The following is a 7,309-nucleotide window of genomic DNA, read 5'->3' as shown; positions in this document are numbered from 1 at the left end:
GAAGAGTATATTTAGTTTTCTAGGAACCACCACACTGTCTTGCAAAGTAGCTGTTCCATTTTGCATCCCCACCAGCAACAAAGGAGGGGTCTTTTTCTCCACATCCTCACCGGCATTTGGTGTTGTCAGTGTTTTAGATCTTAGCCATTCTAATAGGTGGGTGGTGGGATCTGGTTGTTTTAATTTGCATTTCCTTCATGACTTGTGATGTGCAGCATCTTTTCATATGCTTATTTGCCAGCCCTGTGTCTTCTTTGATGAAGTATCTGTTAAGGTCTTTGGCCCATTTTTAAATTGAGTTGTTTTCTTATTGTTGAATTTTAAGCGTTCTTTGTGTGTTTTTGGATAACAGTCTTTTAACAGATGTGTCTTTTGCAAATATTTTCTCCCAGTCTGTGACTTGCCTTTTCATTATCTTGACGGTGTCTTTAATTTGCATTTTTTCTAATGGCTAATGATGCTGAACACCTTTTCATGTTTATTTGCCAGCTAGTGCAATACCTGTTTATGCCTTTTGTCTGTTTCCTAATTGGAGTTTGTTTGTTACTGTTGAGTTTTTTATATATTCTTTAATATATATATTAAGAGTTCTTTATATATTCTTGATACAAGGCCTTTGTTGGATATATGTAATCATATACTTAAAAACATTAGTTTCAACCGTGTAAGTAGTACATGAATGCATCCTTTTTTTTTTTTTTTTAAAGTAGGCTCCATGCTCAACACAGAGTTTGAACTCACGACCCTGAAATCAAGACCTGAACTGAGATCAAGAGTCAGATATTCAGGACGTCTGGGTGGTTCAGTCGGTTAAGCATCTGCCTTCGGCTCAGGTCATGATCCCAGGGTCCTGGGGTCGAGTCCCATGTTGGGCTCCTTGCTCAGCAGGGAGCCTGCTTCTCCCTCTGCCTGCCACTTCCCGTGCTTGTGCTCTCTCTCTCTCTGACAAATAAATAAAATATTAAAGAAAAAAGGTCTAAAAAAAAAAAAAAGGAGGGGCACCTGGGTGGCTCAGTCGTTAAGTGTCTGCCTTCAGCTCGGGTCATGATCCCAAGGTCCTGGGATGGAGCCCCACATCGGGCTCCCTGCTCCGCGGGAAGCCTGCTTCTCCCTCTCCCACTCCCCCTGCTTGTGTTCCCTCTCTTGCTGTGTCTCTCTCTGTCAAAGAAATAAATAAAAAAAAAAAAAAATAGGAGATGCTCAACTGACTGAGCCACCCAGGCACCCCACATGAATGCGTTCTTTATTTAAAAATAGTAAAATAGGGGGCGCCTGGGTGGCTCAGTTGGTTGAGCGACTGCCTTCGGCTCGGGTCATGATCCCAGGGTTCTGGGATGGAGTCCCACATCGGGCTCCCGGCTCAGCGGGAAGCCTGCTTCTCCCTCTCCCACTCCCCCTGCTTGTGTTCTTGCTCTCGCTGTCTCTGTCTCTGTCAAATAAATAAATAAAATCTTAAAAAAAAAAAAGAGAGAAGCCTGCTTCTCTCTTTCCCACTTACCCTGGTTGTGTTCTCTCTCTGGCTGTCTCTCTCTGTCAAATAAATAAATAAAATCTTTAAAAAAAATAAAAAATAGTAAAATAAATTCGATAAAGTTTAAACCCCCAAATCCTTTCCTTTTCCACCACCTTCCCAGGGATGACCATCATTATGTATTTGAGGCATATCACCTAGATTTTTTTTTAAAGATTTTATTTATTTGAGAGAGACAATGAGATAGAGCGAGCATGAGGGGGGGGAGGGTCAGAGGGAGAAGCAGACTCCCTGCCGAGCAGGGAGCCCCATGCGGGACTCGATCCCCAGACTCCAGGATCGTGACCTGAGCCGAGGGCAGTCGCTCAACCAACTGAGCCACCCAGGCCCCCTCACCTAGATTTCTTTAAAAATACTTTTCTCAAGATACACAAACTCAGAGAATGTATATGGTGCTGTTTTTTATACGGGTTTTACAAAAACGTTACACTGTTTGTATCACAGTGCAAGATGCATTTTTGAATTAGGGATATTTTAGAGAGCTTCTTAATGCCGATGGGTATCTCTGGTCTGTCCCTTCACACTGTTGTAAAAGCCTTGCCTTGTGTGACTAGGTTATGTTTAGCCACACCTCTGCTCCTATACATCCAGGTGTTTCCCAGTGCTTCTCCAGCGAACAGTGCAGCCGGGAACTGCCCCGAACAGGGCTCTGAGCACACGTGGGAGTGTTTCTTTAGCAAGGTACAGAGAAAGGGAATTTGCGAACATTAAGGTATGTGCTTTATGTATTTACTTATTTATGTATTTAAGATTTTATTTATTTTAGAGAGGGAGGGAGGGAGAGAGACAGAGATGGGGCTGAGGGAGAGAGAATCACAAGCCGACTCTGCGCTGAGTGCGAAGCCCGACACAGGGCTCCATAGCAGGACCCTGAAATCATGACCTGAGCCGAAATCAAGAGTCAGACGCTCCACCAACTGAGCCACACAGGCGCCCCGTGCTTTTTCTATTTTACTAGATCCTTCCAAATCACCCTCCAAGATGTGCGTGTTTCCCCACGCCTTGGCGGACAACCATGTGACTTCTGAATGTAAGACCCACTGTTTCCTATGTCGATTGCCTACCAGCTGAGGGCGGTGAAGAAGAGTGGGATTTAGACACGTGGCCGGTGAGGGTTAGGGGGTCCCACACTGACGGTGCCTTCTGTGCCACGGGCCCTGCGGCCACATGCTTCCAGCTCATCTCTGTTAGGAACTGTCATTGGCCGGAGGGGACAGAGGAGCCATGAGACTAAGTCCAGTGCAGATTCTGGATTAGAACGTGACACGGGAAGAGTGGGAACACTGGTGAGATCCCACGAAGTCTGTAGCTTAACTCTTGTGCACCAGTGTGAATTTATTCCTTGTGACAAGTGTGACCAGGTTATGCTGGGAGAGGGATATACAGGAACTCTCTGTCCAATCTTGGCAACTGGCCTGTAAATCTAAAATTACTGTAACATAAAAATTTGTAAAAGAAATGACTCGAGGGATGCCTGGGTGGTTCAGTCGGTTAAGCGTCTGCTTTCAGCTCGGGTCATGATCCCAGGATCCTAGGATGGAGGCCGGCATTGGGCTCCCTGCTGGTGGAGAGTCTGCTTCTCCCTCTCCCTCTGCTGTTCCCCCTGCTTGTGCTCTCTCTCTCTCTGATAAATAAATAAAATATTAAAAAAAAAAAAAAAAGACTTGAACATGCAATAAAATACTACGTGTGGACTGTATTTGGATCCCAATAGAAACAAACAAAGAGACTGTTGGGGGGGTGGGGGAGAAAACAGCAAAAATTTGAATATAGACTGGTATTAGATGATATAAGGAATTATTATTAATTTTGTTAGGTGTGATGAACAAAAATCATCTTTACCTATTGAAGGTGCATGCTGAAGTATTCATAGGTGCAATGACATAATAGCTGGAATTTGTTTTAAAATATTCAGAAATTGGGCGCCTGGGTGGCTCAGTCGGTTAAGCGTCTGCCTTCGGCTCAGGTCATGATGCTGGAGTCCTAGGATCGAGTCCCACATGGGGTTCCCTGCTAAGCAGGTAGTCTGCTGTCTCCCTCTGACCCTCCGCCCTCTCATGCTCTCTCCCTCTCATTCTCTCTCTCAAATAAATAAATAAAAAATCTTAAAAAAAAAATATTCAGAAATAATGGGAGCGCCTGGCTGGTTCAGTCCGTAGAGCGTACAACCCTTGATCTCGGGATCATGAGTTTGAGCCCCATGTTGGGTGTAGATATTACTTAAAAAATAAATAAATAAAATATAAATGGATATCTCCTTTAAAAAAAAAAGTTAAAATATTCAGAAACAAAAGAGAAGTACTTATGGGTAAAGTGATATAATTTCTTGGGGTTACTTTAAAATATCCCAGAAAGAAAAATGTAGTTTTGGGAAAAAGATGAAAAAAATTGGCATGATGTTGCTACTTAATGAAACTGAATGGAAGGTACAGGGTGTGGGCGGGTGTCTGTCCTACTCTTCTCTCTACTCTTAAGAATGACTAAGTTTTTCTGTAATAAAAAGTTGAACAGACAACACAGCTCCATGGATAGGAGTGACTTCGTGACACCCCACTTTTTCTTCCCATGGGACTTTTTCACACTGCAATAGCACTACCTCTGTTATTTGCTGCCGTCCGTAGACCCTGCCTCCTCTCTGGTCTGAAGGCTCCCGAGGCTGTTTTATCTGTGGGCCAACCTCATCCAGTCCAGTGATAAAAGCTTGTGGAGCATTAATATGTACCAGGCTGTGTGCTGCCCTGGGGGATGGGATGGTAAGGAAAAGCAACGCTGTTGCTAACTCATTGAATTTATAATCCAGGGTGGGTCGGATCATGGCGCTGAATCGCTTGGCTCTCTGCTTCTGTTGTCCTAACTCCTTCTCTGACTTTACGTCTGACCTTTCGACCTCTAGTTTATCAGAACCCTTGTGATTACACTGGGTCCACCGAGATAATCCAGGATGATCCCCCATCTCAAGAGCCTTACTTCATCACACCTACAAAGTCCCTTTTGCCATGTCAGGTAGTAACCTATTCGCAAGTTCTGGGGGGTGAGGACATAGACATCTTTGAGGGGGTGTTTTTCAGCCGACTCCATCTTTTTTTGGAGTTCTGTGTTTATCCTAAAAAAGACTTGGAAGTTAATGAGATGGTTTAGGCAAAAGGAGGACCTGATCAGGTCTGACCTTTGCTCTGATGGTTGTATCCAGGATGGACTGGGTGGGGTTAGGAGGGGAGCAAGGGTGGCTACAGTGAGAAACCAGGAGGCTGTCGGGACAGCTCAGGTGAAATCATTTAGCCTGGATGAGAATGGAGGTGGTAAAGATGGAGAAGAATGAAGAATTATGTTTGATGAATGAATGAATGAACGAACGAACGAACAAACGAACGAACGGTCTGTCTTGGAACAAAAGGAACTTGCTTCCCCGCTTAGAGGTTTCCATTCTAGAAGCACAGTGTGCTGCCAAGACATGCAGACCTTGACCGTCACAGCATGACCTTCCAAGGCCCACGTGGTCGATAGCCTCAGAAGGCTCATCCCTCGTCTCCTGGAAACCTTTATCCTTGGCACCAGGACGGTGACCCAGCAGAGGAGCAAAAAGACAAAGCAGTTGCTGAGTGTCTTGAATGTTTCCATCTCTGCTTGGCAGACACCCAGTGGGGCAGGGTGGGGGGACAGGGGGTAACCTGGATTCGGTACGGGCTGGGGCTGGCCTTTCCAAGTCCTGCATGGGTCGAGCTCCTGCATGTTACTCTGTCTCAGATAAATACATAAAACCGTGACTTAGGTTTCACAACTTACTTAGCTGATCTTTGCGTTTACTGTTGCTTTTCTGAGATTTACGGCATTTCAGGAGTGTTGTACGCTGGGGGCCAGATGAGAGCAAGGCAAGGTACGGCGTGTCCACATATGTGGGTGTATGTGCCTTCTCACCCGCTTGCTTCACTGATGCGATTTTGTGATTGCAAGCCGACCACCCAAATGGAGGATCTAGATGAAGGCAGCTTATTCGATTTTAGTGGCTTGAGCCAGGGAACCACCCCAGACTTCCCAAAATGCAACCTTACTCAGAGCCTATGAAGTGGGGCGTGCTAGTTCAACCCCACAAACTCTTGGACCTGGCAGGAGTGTTCGTATCAGGGGCCACAGAGAATATCCATGGCCACGTTAGGGACCCCTGAGTTTGCCCCTTCCCCAGTGCTCCAGTGAGGATGAGGAACCAGTAGCTGCATCTGACCTGTCCTCCCTTCCACGGTCCTCAGGCCTCGCTGGGAGAAATTCGACTTTCATGGGGTACCAGAGTGGGACAGAAAGGCATGAAGCGGGGCTCAGCCCGCCGTGCAGGATTGCCTGGGTTCTGCCTCTCCTGCTAGGACCTCGCACCTGTCACTGGTCCCTGCAGACTTCACTTCCCAGTCCCTGTGCCTTCTCATCGGAGGGTCCCTTCAGTGCTAAGATTCAGAGAGTACAGAGAGTACAGATGCGGGATAACCCGAGTCTCTGGCTCCTTCTCCAAGTGTCCTAGTTCCTTTTATTCTCACATGCCAGCACGAAATGCATGGACTCAGGAGGTATCCGCCTGGATTAATCAGTGCCCAACAGAACGTCACACAGGCATGGTTTTTATTTTTTTTTTTTCTTTTCAAAAGATTTTATTTATTTATTTGAGAGAGAGCACATGAGAGGGAGGAGCAGACTCCCCGCCGAGCAGGGAGCCCGATGCGGGACTCGATCCCGGGACTCCAGGATCATAACCCAAGCCGAAGGCAGTCGCCCAACCAACTGAGCCACCCAGGCGCCCCCAGGCATGGTTTTTATTAACAACAGGGGGCCAGGCACGGTTAGAACCTTCCTCTGCATTTAAAAAATGTATGCCCTGTAGTAAACATAGTGTATTCTCTGGGCCATGCTCACAATCATCCCAGGAGGTAGGCAGTGACTGCCTGTTTTACAACCAAGAACCTGAGGCCTGTGGGAGCTCCTCAAGGCCACGGAGAAGCCACGGAGGCCGGCCTGCAGAGTCAGCTCGCCGGGTTCTGGGAGCCTCTGTCTCTCCCGTGCTGTCTCCAGGTAAAGCACCCTCGGCACCACCCACAAGTTGGAAAGGTGAACAATCGGAAGAGCTGCAGTCAGAAGCCAACACGCGCATTCTAATTCTGGTTCTTACATGACTCGTGTGATCTTGGGCAATTTCCTCCCCATGCCGGCCTATAAGACCGATGGAATGATGGTGGCTCTGGCCCTTTCTAAGCCAACTTCTAGGACTCTGGAAAATACATCTGAGGATCTTTCCACCACGTCGGGCATCCTTTGCCAAGGTCAGTCCGCAGACAACTCCCGGGGCTACAGCCTGAAATTCCTTGCCGCGGGGGGCCCCGGAGATGTTAGCTTTCAGATCTGTCCACTCCTTTCCCTTCCATTCAACACACTCTTGGTTCTCGGCTGTTTGGAACACTCTGCCCTTCGGAGCGCTTCCTCCTGGGTGCTCGAAGGCACCTAAAGGCTTCAGCTGTTTGTTTTCTCGTTGGGGCTCTTGCTAAAAGCCATCTTGTTCTTCTATCAGATTAGCCCCCGGCCCTGCCTGCCCTCCAGAAATGGTGTTCTGCGAAGACTGAGAATGCAGATGGCCAAAGCTCCCCTGGACAAGTTACTCAACTGCTCTTTGGCCTGTTCCTTCATCTGCAAAAAAGGGGTTAGTGACAGCACCTGCCTCGCAGGATGAACATTAAATAGATATATACAGTATCTGGCATATAGGATGCAGTTTGCTATTATATTATTATTATTATTTTTTTT

Source organism: Leptonychotes weddellii, chromosome 12 (assembly GCF_054177405.1).
Source record: "Leptonychotes weddellii isolate Sample4059 chromosome 12, ASM5417740v2, whole genome shotgun sequence".
Classification (NCBI taxonomy): Eukaryota; Metazoa; Chordata; class Mammalia; order Carnivora; family Phocidae; genus Leptonychotes; species Leptonychotes weddellii.
This window is presented reverse-complemented; position numbering follows the sequence as displayed.